General features: G+C 41.2%; 1 long non-coding RNA gene across 1 annotated transcript in view; it reads right to left on the bottom strand.

Moving 5' to 3' along the window:
- Positions 1 to 12,276, bottom strand: part of LOC132406828 (uncharacterized) — a 29,148-nt gene extending 16,872 nt beyond the window's left edge. Inside the window, exon 1 of the long non-coding RNA XR_009516262.1 lies at positions 12,194 to 12,276. This is a non-coding gene — a long non-coding RNA (uncharacterized LOC132406828). The remainder of the gene's footprint in view (positions 1 to 12,193) is intronic.
- Positions 12,277 to 15,874: the final 3,598 nt, after the last annotated feature.

Consider the following 15,874-nt stretch of genomic DNA (forward strand, 5'->3'; position numbering starts at 1 on the left):
CCTTGGGAGCCAAGGTCGCAATGACTCCCAATTTCCCCACTACAGGCTCTTCTCAAGTGACTGTAGCAGATGCTGGTCAGTGCAGCATCAGCGAGGTTACTCAGGCACTGTGCTTACAGAGAAATGATTTCATCTCATTTGATTTCAACAAGGAACGGGAGGATTTGCCAATGTAGCTCTCCTCCCATCAGAGCCAGCGGCCACTGAATGCACTGCTGAGCCTTATGGGCTCTCATTTCTACCTTTTCATCAACACAAGTATTCAAACATTCATTCAAAGGTGGACCATGAAAAGAGTTTCTTGTGGTCAGTGTCAGGCTTGTAGGAAGCAGACGTGACAGTAGTATCCTCAGAAAGACAACATAGCCATTCTGCCTGAAGAGGTGAATCCTGGGGGATAAGGGCTATCACACCAGTTTGCTTTCTTATCAAGGCCATTAGGAGTCACTATAAGAAGAGTTGCAGTAACACAGAAATCATTGGTGATCTTCTCCTGAAAGTGCATCAGTCCATTACCTCAGACACAAGGTTGCTGTGTGCTACAGCGCAAAGTCAGACAAGGGTTAGCGGGCGCAAGTCGGGGGCTGAACAACAGCTGCACCAGGAAGAAGGTGGCATCAACCAGTGAGATGATCTTGCTCAGCAGCTACAGCCTCAACCTCCCCCCCCCCCCCACCCTGCTGAGAGGTGGTTGCAGGCACAGACCATGTAGGTGAGTGCATGATAGAGAGAACACTTTTCCTCAGGAAACTGGGGAGTCATTTCTCCACACCTCCCCACCCCCCACATTCCCACCTATATCACCCAGATGTCTCTTGATAATCACTCATACGGTGCTGAGATGGTCCATTGACACTAACTATGACACCCATTACAGACTCCAATGTAATTAATGAAGCAATTTGCTACAACAGTTTGCCAAAGCCCACTACCCACCTCGACCACTCTTGTTTGGTTGTGAAATTCCTTTGACCCTTTCAAGTGGTGTGATGTGAGCAGAGTGAAAATGGAGATCCCCATATCTGGAGGTTTCACATGCAACCACCTCTGGCCAGGTACACAGGACTTACAACCGGACATTTATCTCACAAATGGGATTTGCTGGGTCTCTTTCGTTAAACATCTGCGTTATTCCCCTCTCTCCTGTGGCTTCTTTCTGCTCCATGTCTGTTTCAGCTGCCAGAGGGAGTGTGCCTTTAAGGGATCTGGTGCACTACCTGGTTGGTGCAAGGTGGTGTCAAAAACTACTGTACGTTCAGCACTGGTAAGTGAAGCAAATCCTGCCCTGGAAATTATTACCCTCTTTTTTCCCCAGAATGTGCCCTGAAGCACCCTAATGCTATTTCAAGTGACTTTTTGACTAATTTTCAATATTTTTGCAGGGGTCCTAGATGGACATTGGCAATAAACACAAGCTGGTCAAAAATAGTGATGCCATTTCTAAGCAAGTACAGATATGAACATAAAAGTACAAGACACAGAGTGAAGGAGGAACTCAGCAGGTCAGGCAACATCTATGGAGAGAAATAAAGAGTCAACATTTCAGGCTGAGACTCCTCAGGTGGAAATCTTCAGATGAAGGGTCCTGGCCTGACACCTCTACTGTTCATTTCCCTCCAACTATGCTGCCTTCTTCCAGCATTCATTATGTGTTGCTCAAGGTTTCCAGCATCTGCAGAATCTATTTTGTCTCTGAACGTAGAAGACAAAATCAACGTATATTTACTATCAAAGTATTATCTCAGTGTACAACCCTGAGATTTGTCTTCCCACAGACAGCCACGAAACAAATAAACACCTTGGAACCCATTCAAAGAAAACATCAACATCCAACGTGCAAAACAAAAGAAATCTCACAAAAAGCAAAAAAATGCAGAATACAAACATCAAACCATAAAGTCATTAAAACAGTCTTGGAATATTCAGTTTAGTTCAGGTCAGTTCCATTTGGGACTGTGTCATTTGTTGATTGCAGGCTGCAGAGTCAATCTGCCCCAAACAAAACTGCACAAAATAGCAATAAATTATAAAAATAATTTTTAAATTATAAAAAAAACACTATTTGCACACAGGTAAACTGCTTCCAAGATTTCTGGTCTAAGATGGCTGTGACTTTGTTATATTGCTTCAAAGCAGACACATCAATGATTGTCATGTCCAAGTAGAATTCATCTTCTTAGACAGAATCTCAGGACTGTGGGTGACTTGCTGTACTGGGGTTTGTGAGCTGTGAAGTAATTAATGAGGTCAATATGGGAAAACAGGAGGAAAGGAAGTGGAAGAGAGGGAGTGTAGTTTATCAGGTGCCGCACTCTTTCCAAAATGTGGTTCTGTATGCTCACAATCCATGGACCCTAGGTTCTCAACACCATCTTGAGTGCTTCTTCTTTCACTTTGAGCAGTCATGGGCCTGAGGTTCCTAGGTGGCAGATGCTGCATTTTTTCAAGCAAGTTTTGAGCATACCCTTAAAACATCTGTTCTGTTTATCCATTGATGTGCTTCTATGACACACCTGGGAATGATGTGTTTCACTTGGGGGGCTGGTGTCAGTTGGCCTGCCCAGCATGTCCTTCTAAGTGGCTAAGGCCTCTAAGTTGCAGATGTTGGCTCGGTTAACTTTTCAGTGAACCTGGAGATTTTGCAAGATATGTTGGTGGTATCTTACTGGTGTCTTCTCATGCAAGTAATCCAGGCCTCAGGAGTCTATAGGAGATCAGTGATCACTGTTGCCTGATAAACCATTCCATGAGTTTTCAATGAAAGCACACGTGGATACAAAATGAACTGCATATCCATGCTAAGAGATCTGCTGCTTTTCGACCTACTTTATCCTGCCAAGGTAGAAATAACTTATAAATATACAGATTTAATAAACAATAGTTACTAAACGAATCTGATATCAGGAGCTTTCATGAACTCTTTACAAATTCTGGTATTTAATCCATTTTTTGGTCTGTTTGGTTCTGGGTTTGAACTTATCAAACTTATTTTGGTTTGGTATTTTATTTAAAAGGACATCATTTTTAAGGTAAATGGAGGAAAGATTAGGGGTGATGTCTGAAATGCTCTACCAGGTTGATGGTTGAGATTATGTATTAGGGGCATTTGAGAGACCCATAGATAGAGCACATGGACAAAAGAAAAAAAAGGGAAGTAATACGTTACGTGGGAGAGAATGGTTAGGTTGATTGAGGAATAGGTTAAAAAGCCAGCACAACAGAATGGGCTGAAGTGGCTGTACTGTGCTATACTGTCCTATATATTGGATTTATTTGTCACATGCACAGTGAAATATTGAAAGATACAGTGAAATGTGTCATCTGTGTCAATGTCCGACACAGCCCACAAGTGTCACCATGCTTCTGGCACCAACATAGCTTGCCCCAAACTTACTAACCTTGACCGTACATCTTCGAAATGTGGGAGTGAACCAGAGTTCCCGGAGGAAACCCAAGTGGTTATGGGGAGAACATACAAACTCCTTACAGACAGAGATAGGAATTCAACCACGATCACTGATTGCTGGCATTGTAATACTGCAATGCTAACTACTATAACCATACCGCCTGTTCGATGTTCTTGAAGTCCGCAGCCAATCCAGTCTGGACATAACCTCATGACCCGGTGGTTTAGTATCTAAACTTGGTTCATCTGTAGCAGGAATCATAAGGAACACCATGGATTATGTCACCAGGTTCAACCAGCAATCTCTTGGTTACACAAATCCCGGGGCCAAAAAAAAGTGAACACATTGATTTTTCTTGAAACTCTGTTCCTTCCAATAAGTCACAATGACCCTGTTGATTGAACTGCCAAATTTAGTTGATTAAGACTCCAGTGTGCTTTTTAGTCTTACCTTTCTCAGATGTAAGTTCCATGATTGTGCGCAGAGTGATTTTAAATGTCAGAAAAAACTAGCCTAGTAATGTCTCTTGCTGAGTTTTGAATATCACTGCAACACTTGCCATTTGAGAGATTTGTAACTATTTTGACTGACCTTTCATCTATTCCACTTGAAGCCAGATGATATGAAAGATTGACCTGGAGTTTAATAACTTCATAAAGTTTATAAACTTAGTAGATTCAAACTGAAAAATAGTCAATTCAGAAGCTATCTCATCACACAAAGCAGAGTCCATAAAAATGCATACTTCATGACAAATTTCACAACACAGGCCGGCGATAATAAACCTGGTTCTGATTCTGATACTGATTCTGACAACCTGTGCTTTGCTTCAGTCCAATTTGTGTGACTATCATTCAGAACTAAGAAACTGTCATTCCCTTTTTAACAATATTCTGTAGGCACTTTCAGAAAAGGTCCACCAGGCCACGTCTTTGACTGCAAAGGTGGCTTGTTCCAACAACTTTGGCAAATACAGCAGTTATTTACCAAAGACCTAAGGTCACTGTCCAAACAAGGCCAGTAAACAGAGCTTCTTGAAATTCATACTGACTATTCCTAGGTGTTCAGTATGGACAGCAGTTAAAATCTTTTCTCACAGAGTACAGTAAGCTATTACCTGCAATGAACTTGCAATTGAGCACCAGATATGCCTTTGTTGTCTACAACTTGACTTCATGTGACCTTGTAAAATGCTGCTGTCTACATTTGCAATTGGTGTAGTATACACTTTCAGGATTGCTTTCATAAGATTATTTTGTTTTAGCTCACACATTTTTTTAACTTGACTCTTAATAGTGAACAAGATTGATATGAGTTTGGAGGTCTGGTGTGAAATGTTACCCAGTCATGCCAACATAGCTGTTAAATTGGTAAATTGGTTAATTGTTCTCATATGTACTGAAGTACAGTGGAAAAACTTTGTTTTGTTTGTCATTCTTGCAGATTATTTCATTACAATAGTGCATTCCAGTAGTAGAACAAAAAAAACAATAACAGAGTCCAGAATAAAGTGCTACTGAGAAAACTTCAATCTGGACTCTGTTACAGAGAAAGTGTTGTGTACGTAGACAAAGTTCAAAGTAAATTTATTATCAAAGTACATATACTATATGCCACCATATACAACCCTGAGATTAATTTTATTTATTTTGAATTTTTAAAAAAAATATTTATTGAGGTACATACAGTGTGGAACAGGCCTTTCAAAACTAGCCACCCAGCAACCACTTTAACCCTAGTCTAATCAAGGGACAATTTACAATGACCAATTAACCTATCAAGACTAATGCGTACAACTTTGGACTGTGGGAGGAAACAGAGAGATATGCAGGAAACCTACATGGTGATGGGGAGAAGGTACAAACACTTTACAGACAGTGGCAGTGATTGAACCCAGGTCACTGGAACTGTAAAGCATTGTACTAACCATCACACTATTGTGCTGGGCTTAGCTGAGGCCTACCTACATATTGAGATGGTAGAAGAGTCCAAAGTATTTTTCACCATCAACACACGTAGTTTTCAAGCGTGGTCATAAATGCTGTTTGCCCATATAGTCAATTAAGTCAGACATGTTACCCTATTTTATTCTATTCTATCCCACCACAACACAGCTAAACATCATGTGAGACAAGTCAACGCAACTGTCTCTCGTGGCTATGGCGCTCTGCAATATGCGCACTCCATATGTGGATTAGTCTTCATTACTATTCCATGCAAACAGCTGTAAAAACTTAGTTTGGTGCAACCAAGTATTGGACGCCACGATAGTGTAGTGGTTAGCTTGATGCTCTTACAGCTTGGGGTGTTGGGGTTCAGAGTTCAATCCCACCATCACTCGTGAGAAGTCTGTCCATTCCTCCCCATGAACGCATGGGTTTCCTCAAAGTGCTTCAGTTTTCCCAGTATTCCAAAGATGTACTGGTTGGTAGGTTGATTGGTAATTGTAGATTGTCCTGTGATTAGGCTAAAGTTGAATAGGTGGGTTGTTGGGTGGTACAGCCCAGCAAATCCAGAGGGTCTGTTCCATGCTGTACCTCTAAGTAAGCTTAAATAAATTTTCCAACTAAGAGTCACCATATTTTTTATCAACCCCGAAGAGCTACTAATAGTTCCTTTCCACAAGTCACAATTAAATCTTAATCTGAAGATTGCAGACGAGCTTTGGTATTATCACATTGCTGATAAGCAGACGCATCATGTACAAATGGTCACATAGAGAACAAATGTCCATGCTTAAAGATAAGCTGCTGTGGAGAGAGCAGAGTGAGCATTAACTCATCATAGTCCGTTACCCTCCCCTTCAAAACCTGGTCAGACCCCACTTGGAGTACTGTGCTCAGTTCTGGTCACCTCATGACAGGAGGGAATTGGAAGCCATAGAAAGGGTGCAGAGGAGATTTACAAGGATGTTGCATGGATTGGGGAGCATGCCTTATGAGAACAGGTTGAGTGAACTTGGCCTTTTCTTCTTGGAGCGACAGAGGATGAGAGGTGACCTGATAGAGGTGTATAAGATGATGAGAGGCATTGATCGTGTGGATAGTCAGAGGATTTTCCCCAGGGCTGAAATGGCTATCACGAGAGGGCACAGGTTTAAGGTGCTTAGAAGTAGGTATAGAGGAGATGTCAGGGGTAAATTTTTATGCAGAGAGTGGTGAATGCTTGGAATGGGCTGCTGGCGACGGTGGTGGAGGTGGATACAGTAGGGTCTTTTGAGAGACTCCTGGATAGGTACATGGAGCTCAGAAAAACAGAGGGCTATGGGTAACCCTAGATAATTTCTAAAGTAAGTACATGTTCGGCACAGCATTGTGGGCCGAAGGGCCTATATTGTGCTGTAGTTTTTCTATATTTCTATGTTGCTATCAATGAATTATTTAACCTTAGGCCTTATTCAGAATCAGCTGATCAGTTGTCCAACAAAACCAGAGTCAAGATTATTATCATTGACATACAGAATGCCATGATGTTTGTTGTTTTGTGGCAGCAGTACGGTGCAAGACATTAAAAAAAACTATGATAAATATAATAAAAACTGATAAATAGTGCAAAAAAGGAATAGCAAGGTAGTGTTCATGGCTTCAAGGACCATTCAAGAATCTGGTGGAGGAGGGGAAGAAGCTGTTCCTGAAGTGATGGGAGGGAGTCTTCAGATTCTTGTACTTCCTCCCCGATGAGGAGAGGACATGCTCCAGATAATGAGGGTCCTTAATGATAGATGCTTCCTTCTTGAGGCATCGCCTTTTGAAGATGTCCTCGATTGTGGAGAGGCATGTGTCATAGATAAGCAAATTCTCCGTGACTGCAGTTGAGGATTTTGGGGTTATTTATGGGGCGCTGGAAAGTGGTATGAACATAGGACATAGAATATAGAACAGCAGAGCACAGAATGGGCTATAACGGTGTGCTGACCTTTTAACCTACTCCATGATCAATCAAACTCTTCCCTCCAGCATAGCCCGTAACTCTCCATTTTTTTTTCATCCATGTGTCTATCTAAAGTCTCTGAAACAACGTTCCCTCTAACTTTTTTTTACAGTTGTGCAGACCAACCATTGCTCTAAACAGAAAATTCTACAGGTCCTTATAACTGCTCGGCATTTTAGTAAAACATTATTTAAAAGAGAATCCCAGCTGCCTGGCAGCAGAGGCGATGTATGTGGGAGCATTTCCGTTACCATGCGGCCAAGCACTCACAAGGCTTAGATGTGCTCTTAAGTGTCCCCAATGTATCAGCCTCTCCCAACAACCCTGGGTGTGTGTTCCGGACACCCATCACTCTCTACATAAAACATCTTCTACTGTCATCTCCTCTAAACTTTCCTCCACACATGCATGAGGCTAAGGAATGAGGAGGGGTGGGCAGGATGTTGCATTTCACGAGATCTCACAGGTAAGAAGGTATACCTTACCTTATAAGATATATTATTTTTGCAGAACATTGCAGATAATCTATATTATCAGTGTCCTTTAAGAAGACCGTGAAATCTCAAATTAGTTGGATTAACTATAATCCTAAAATTTAGCATTAAACAGCACCTGGTTCAGATAATGGGAGTGGAGTGGGATGGGTTAAAGGTTTTCCCTGCCTTTGGGTTCCTTGACTCATTTCAGCACAATCTGCCTCCAAAGAATGCAGTTGTAGGCTTCTCTCAGCGACATTCCCAGGGAGAGATGAGAGTCCGATTGACTAAGGCACTGCAGCTAAGCCAGCTGTCCATGTTTACTGTGGATGGCATTAAAAATAATAGCACCAAATCATGGGAGGAAACCAGGCAATCAATGTCATAATAAGAGCAGATGGATTTCAAACAAACTGCTTTTAAATTATATTTGACATGCAAATATAGACGCACGTTTCATCCAGTTATTCTGGGATGAAATGCAACAAACTGAACAGATTTCAATATTCACTCCACTGCAGTTTTTACAGTCATTCCTCCTGAAGCCAGTAGCTCATTCTTAGTATAGGTCGGTAGGAAGTTTCGGGCTGACAATTCAGCTAGGAGCCCTCTTTTCTATCCGAAGCAATAAGCTGACTAACAGCAGGCTATCTGACCACAGGGGCATCACAGGTCAGCCTCGTTCCGTATGAACCCAACACTCGGAACAGCTGTATTTTCCAACAGATCCATTGTGCCGCTGCTACCCTGGCTAAACCACCTCTGTCAGCTAACCCAGCACGGATGACGGAGGATAATTGGAGCGGTGTTTAAGTTGCTGTTAAAAAACATAAAATGCAATCACTGGAAAATTGAAATGAAAATTTGAACAGTAGACAGCCGATCTGTAAACACCGAAGTGAAACTAGTTATCATTTCAGGCGGAACTACTACCCGATATTATGGAGGTTCAGTAGTATATTACTTACCAGTCTTGCACGGCAGGCAAGCAGTTGTACTCAGCATTTATTCTTTGGGAACTTGAGTTACAATTGCAAATAAATGTGAAATTTGAAAATAAAAATAATTTTTTCAACTAATTTTGATCGTTTCAATCAATTTGATTTTAGGAAAATTACTGCCCTTAATTTCTTCAGAAAACACACAGTCCAGCTTGCATTGGATATTATCATTGTCCCTTACCCCCACAACCTGCTACTCACACTTGTTTTTAAATTATCCTGTTAAATAAATCAACAAACCCAGAAAGACTCCTTGCTTTTTTGCTTACTGTCCTTGTACATCTGTGTCAGAAGTTTTATTTATGATCATGACAATAGCATATCATTGACCCAGTCTGAATCTATCTTTCGTTGTGTAAACACTCTCCGAACAGAAGCGGAACAAGTGATGCACTGTTTACATCAGGGACCCAAGCTCACCCTGGTTTCTTGGGTTCCGGTGCGATCCTGATAGGATATGGAACTGCCCTGTTTACACAACACCTTCACAGGGTGACAGCTGTCAGGATGTTAGATGTGTGCGTGGTTGCACAATCGAAATCACGGGATTTTCATCATTATATATGTATGTCTGATGAAAAATTCACATTCTGCAGGCACACAATGGAAACAAAGACTTCCTGCACTCAAAGACTAAACACTTACCCCAGCTGAACGTAGGCCTGTAGACATTATAGCATCCAGAACTGAGCAGATCCACTTTATTCTTTTTTCATTTTATAACTTGCTTCATATTTTGGTTGAATTTGAAATACAAATTGTTTCTTTTTTGCAGGAGTCCCTCAGTTCAGGATTACTTTAATAATATTTTGAGTAATACAGTGGATACTGGTTAATTGGATGATTGGTTAATCAAGGTAGCTGCTTATTTGGGGCAACTCTTAAAGAACAAAAAACAAACAAGAAACAAGCTGGGACAGTTTTCATTTATTTGAGACACTAGGCTGCTTAATTGGGATGGGACACTGTTGGCGAACAGTCTCTAAGTAGCATCAGCTGCGGGCACTTGTGTGGCCGTTAGACACCACATTGTACTTAGAGCAAACAGTTTTAAATAGCATCAGTTGCATGTGCTTCCTTTCCAAAAGCAGTGATTTTTGCCACTGATAGATGGTGAGAAATAAGCAGTGAGATAATTTGGAACTGTTTTGCTCACCGCGGTTTCAAGCATTGAACTTGGAGATGCCAGAAACGAGCAAGGGTGAAAATTAAACAAATCCACTACTTCAAGTTAGAAATATGGAGAATTTGAAATTAATGACAATCATCTTGAATGTTACACAGGAAGGCAGTATAAAGGTATCGGCACAAGGTGTCTACACTGATTTTGATCATTTGCAATCAATCAAAAGTGTACACTGATGAATTCCTCCATCAATACCTATTAGGAAAAATACAGTTTTATAGTACTCTAGTAGTAATGGTAGTGCTCTGATTTGTTCTGTATTTCATTTAAATACGTAATTTGTTACTCATTTAAATGGTTCTTTGTCTTTTTTATAACTTTTTTACTACTTCCAAGAAACCAGCTAATTGGAGCAGCTGCTTAATTGGGATAAAATGTACTGATCCGAATGTGCCCCAACTAACCAGAATTGACTGTATTTTTAGTGCATTAAAAAAGCTAGGCCTTGTTCTGTTTGCAGGGGTTGATGACATGAACTTTTCATTCTGTTCAAGACATGTTTATAGTAGTGGACGCATGGAGGTCCATGATCTTGGACATAGTCTGCCAGTTTTCTGGCAGGTAGGAAATAGACCATGGTTTTTATATCACCAAATTCTGCTGTGATGGGAAATGAAAGAGTTGGGTTTTGGGCTCCATTGAACCTGACATTTCTCCAATTTGTAACCCAGTGTGCAGGTGGCACAGAAGTTTCTCCAACAGCTGCTTTTAATTGCACATTATTAGTTAAACTACTTTCTATCTACAGATACCTAGGATTAACATTTCAAAAGTTTGCTGAATAGATATTAAAGGGCAGATGTAGGGCAAGGAGTTGCTGTTGAATCACTGGGCACCTGTCAGGTTCAATGGATCAGGATGCACAGCCAAAGCTAAATAGCAATACACTGGAAAGGCCATCCCCTTTCCCAAGTCCAGACTGATCGTGACTCCACACTTCTTAGAGCATCACTGCTGGATGGACTGACAGGAGCCCTGGACACATATCTGCCCCCTCCCCACCCCCAGGACACCATGACTCCAAAAAGTATGGGCTGTCAGATCCTAAGAATTGATAACATAACAGAGTAGAAACAGCTAGGTGAACAGCATCCTCTCTCCATTATCTTTCACAGGTCCACTACCAGAAACATTTTGGCCAAATGACAATCTTCTTGCAAGATCAGGAAGTTCTAGCTTCAAGTTTCATTCTGGAATCCTGGGCACATAATTCCAGTGCATATTTCTACACAGGAATGAAGAAATGCTTCACTTTTGAAATGCGGCTTCTTGGATAAAATTTTGAAAAAGTTGTATGCTAAGATGATCATAAATAATTCTACAGCGCGTTTCAAGATCTCCCATGTTTCTGACCTTAACCAATGTTTTATCCTGAAAACTATTCCAAATAAAATACTAACTGATAATTTGTCTCACTTATTGTTGTAGAACTATGCCGCATACAAGTTAGTCGCATTTAAAATACTTAATTGGCTGTGACGCACTCTGGCACAACCAAGTAGTATGAGAGGAATGATTTACTCTTTCTTTACTAGTCATGGCCCACAAGCAAAAGTTGTTGTTATTTCAACCTTATTTACTGTGGTGGGGTAGCCTCTGGAAGTGAGTCCATAAAATGGCTAGAGTTAGTGGACAGAGTTCCCAAGCAACATGAAGACACTTTGCTCTTCTATCTAACCATTATATGACTAATAAACACAAAGTACACTGCAGATGCTGTGGTCAAATACACATGTACATACAAGCTGGATGAACTCAGCAGGTCGGGTACCATCAGTTGAAAGGAGCAGTCAACGTTTCGGGCTGAGACCCTTCGTCAAGACTAATATGACTAATCAAGTTAAACTTGGCACTACATACCTAAGACAGAGAAATTAGTCATGGATTCCAATAACCTTCATATCCTCTGAATAATCAGGTTCTTGCATTTACAGTTCTTAGTGATCAGGGTGTTTCTGCGTGCCACTAGACTATCACAAGTGTCCGTTCTTTCACAATAATTAGCTGTGACTTATCACCACGTGACCCACAAGTGGATTTGGACTCCAGTGAATCTAGCTGTTCAGGCACAGGTAGATTTCCAGAAAAACTGAACACAAATTACTGAACCATCAGCTGAAAATAATTGTATGTTGAGTGAACAATGTCTGAGTTATTGAACTGAAACAGGATCATGGCTGTATCAGGACTTACAGTGTCATCTTTTCTCCCTCGTCCTTGCAAGACAGCATTTTGAGATCAATGGTGGGAACTTCCCAAATTGCGTCAAAACTAGCCTGTTTGTCACACTTGTACTTTGCCAAAGAAATCTAAACCTGCGGTTTAAATGAATACTTCGTATTCAACTTTTCACATCCCTTCAAAAGGTTCACTAATTATGGAGAAGAGTTCTGCTTGCACCATTAATAGACTGGAACTTTTATTTCAGGTTGGGAAACATCTAAAATTTATAATCATTGATAATGTTACTTAAAATACAGAATGCATCATGAAAAGTTTCCTTTCGGTCTTCTTTATGAGTGTACTGATACATCGGGCTTCAAGTTTATAAACTAACTGTGTTAGGGTAAATGCTCAATGATTGTTGTTAATATTCTGAGGCAACCTTAGTTTGGAATGTTTTATTAAACTCACAGATTGCATCAGCCTCATTCCATCTGGGAGACTTGATAAGATTACTATTGGAGCCATTTGTTATTAAAAAGGAGACTGTCACTAGGTTGACTAATCAGTAAACCAATTCAGGACAACAGTAAAGTTAATGTAATTACTAAACCAAATGTAGTTTGTAATGTGACCTGCACTTCCTGTGCTTTTTGTGTGGGGTACCAGTAAGGGTCATGGCAGAAAAAAATTGGGATAATTAAATGTTCACAACTTATATACTACAGAATTGCCAAATCTTCATCTGCAGGCAGGTAATATCCTAGTGGGATGAAATTTGACTGCCCTGAAATTGTGAAGCACTTCCCAGTGTCTGCAGTTCTGGTAATAGCCATCTTCAGGATACCAGCTCAGTAGAACTAAAATAACATTGGGTTAGTGTAACTTAAAAGGGTGTGTGGTGATGGACAAGGCCACAGAGGAGTGAAGAGCCGGTTTTCATTCCATGTGACTGTATACCACTATGATGAATGCAACTGGAGTTACCCCTGTAATATCTTGGCTGTATACATCATGAGTGATTCAGAAATAGCATCTAACTGGTCCACCCTACATGACTCAAAGCTATCCTGACTTTTCTAAAAGTTGGGTAGGCCTGTACTGGTGCAAGGTGGGAGGGGAAGGCGTGACCATCATGAATCGGACAGGAGAAGTGATGAAAAATGGCACAAGGGAAAATATGAACACTGGGGTTTGAGGATGCTGACCTAGATGTCTGAATACAAGCAGTGAAGTGTAGGAGAGGGTCCAGAAGGTGTCCAGTCAAATTCTCAAAGGGTGGTGAGAATATACAGAGCTGGAGTTCATTTTCAGGACTCCAGTAACTGGGTTACGGTTACAGCGATCACTGCCCTCACCCAGCTGAACAAGATTAGAGAATATACTTTGAAATGGCTCATCACGTCAACTGCCCCACCGGGCCAAGGCATTGCTCAACGCTTAACACCCTCATCCCATCACTCACCTGTCAACAAATTCCTTCAATCCAGAACCATGCAGACTATTCTGTTTTCCCATTGTAATGTGACCACATGGTAATGCTGCCCTTCTTATACCCACCCTTAACAACGTGCACACACAGCCAGCTACTCAATAAGGGCAGATGCCTCCTGAGAAGGACTGCATGATCATTAGGGGCAGCCACTCTGCAATGGACCAGGGACTGGACGATATCCGGTGGAAATGACAATAACCTGCAACTGAGCAAAGTGTCACAGATGATAAAATTCTGAGATAAAAACTGGAAATTACGGAAATACTCAACAGCTTAGGCAGAAGTCAAGTCAATAGTTCAAGTCAGAATTGGGAAAGGTTAGAAATGAAACATACTAACATGTAGAATTAAGACTCCCAACACCACAATACTATTGTTTCTCAAAGCATCAGCGTTGAGTCTCACATCCTTCCTTTCATCGATTGCCAAACCCTGACTGCCGCCCCAATGTTGAAACAGTGCAATCTGAAGTTGAGTCTTCATTACCCAAGCCTGCCTGTCTTTGGGACTATCTGTCATCCTCTCCATTAAAAATCAACAGCCTTTGACTGACCAAGCTGCAATCACTAGAGCACAGCCATAAGGAGTAAAAGATAGGCAGAGGATAGATCAGCTCTAAGGGAATAAAGATTAAGTCACATTATTTGTCACATGCATGTTGAAACATTTGTGTTCCTTTGCGTTATCACTTCAGAGGACCAGTCTTGGGCACAGCACACAAATGCAATCACTTCTGCTTCCTTAGGAGTTTGTAAAGATTCTGCATGATATCTAAAGCTTTGAGATAATTCTATAGATGTGTGGTGGAGAGTATATTGTCTGGATGCATCATAACCTGGTATGAAAGTATGGCCCTTGAACCGAAAAGCCTACAAAAGTAGTGGATACGGTCCAGTCCATCACGGGTAAAGCCCTTGAGCACATTCATATGGAGCATTGTTCCAGGAAAACAGCATCAGGGACCCCACCACCCTGGTCATGCTCTCTTCTTGCTGCTGACATCAGGAAGAAAGTACAGGAGCCCTGGGACTCACATCACCAGCCTCAGGAATAGTTAGTTCCCCTCAACAATCAGGTCCTGAACCAGGGGGATAATTTCACTCAACTTCACTTGCCCCATCACTGAACTGTTCCCGTACCTTTGGACACACTTTCAAGGACTCTTCACCTCATCTTCTCAATATTTATTGCTTATTGATTTGTTTTATTATTATTTATTTTTTCTTTCTTTTTGTGTTCGTGCAGTTTGTTGTCTTTTGCACGCTGGTTGTCTGCCCTGTTGGTGCAGTCTTTCTTTGATTCTATCACGGTTATTGAATTTATTGAGTGTGCCTGCAAGAAAGTGAATTTTGGGGTTGTATATGTGGTGAAATATATGTACTTTGATGATAAATTTACTTTGTACATTGAAACATCGAAACATACATTGAAATGCATCATTTTTGTCATGTCAAATGAATGACGTTTGTGCTGGGCACCCGCAAGTGTCACCACACTTTCTGTGCTAACATAGCATACCCAAACTCATTAACCCTAATTGTCTGTGATTGGATTGTGGGAGGTAACCTTGTAGTCACATGGAAAGCATATAACGTCCTTGCTTGTGGCTGTGGGATTTGAACCCCATTCAGTCATTGTTGGCGCTGTAAATTGAAGTGAAGTGTTAGCCACTAGCTACCCTGCTGCCCTGCAATGCAGAAGTTTGTCTGTAACTTCATAGAACAATTAGTTCAAAATCTTTCCTTTGTTGTGGTTTTTAACTGTGCAGTATGGGCAGGGTGTCTATCAGTCTGTGATGGGAAGTTTGTGTTATGATATGGGTTTGTGGTGTGATAAGTGACCACCTAGGTTGCTGAATTCCTTCCATCTTCAAAATCTCGGAGATTTTATCATCCTACTCATTGCCCTGCTGGCAGATTGCTTTGATTTGGGTAGCCTCTGATCATTCTCCCAGCCAAGTTCTATTGCAAGAGGAAGGTCACCTGTGTACCAATATCTGATAGTCACTGGCTTGTGCCCAATTCTTGAGGCAACAAAAGGTCATGCCACATCTTGCCCTGCGAGTTGTTACATCTTAGAAAATTATGGAAGGCATCTGACAATAATGGATCCATTTGAACTGGGCATATAGGGGACCCTTCCTTCTATTGTCACTCCTCACTTGAAGTTATTTAATGTGTGTTAAGGAGTGACATCACTGAGAGAAATATGTTCCA

This window comes from Hypanus sabinus, chromosome 17 (assembly GCF_030144855.1).
Source record: "Hypanus sabinus isolate sHypSab1 chromosome 17, sHypSab1.hap1, whole genome shotgun sequence".
Taxonomy (NCBI): Eukaryota; Metazoa; Chordata; class Chondrichthyes; order Myliobatiformes; family Dasyatidae; genus Hypanus; species Hypanus sabinus.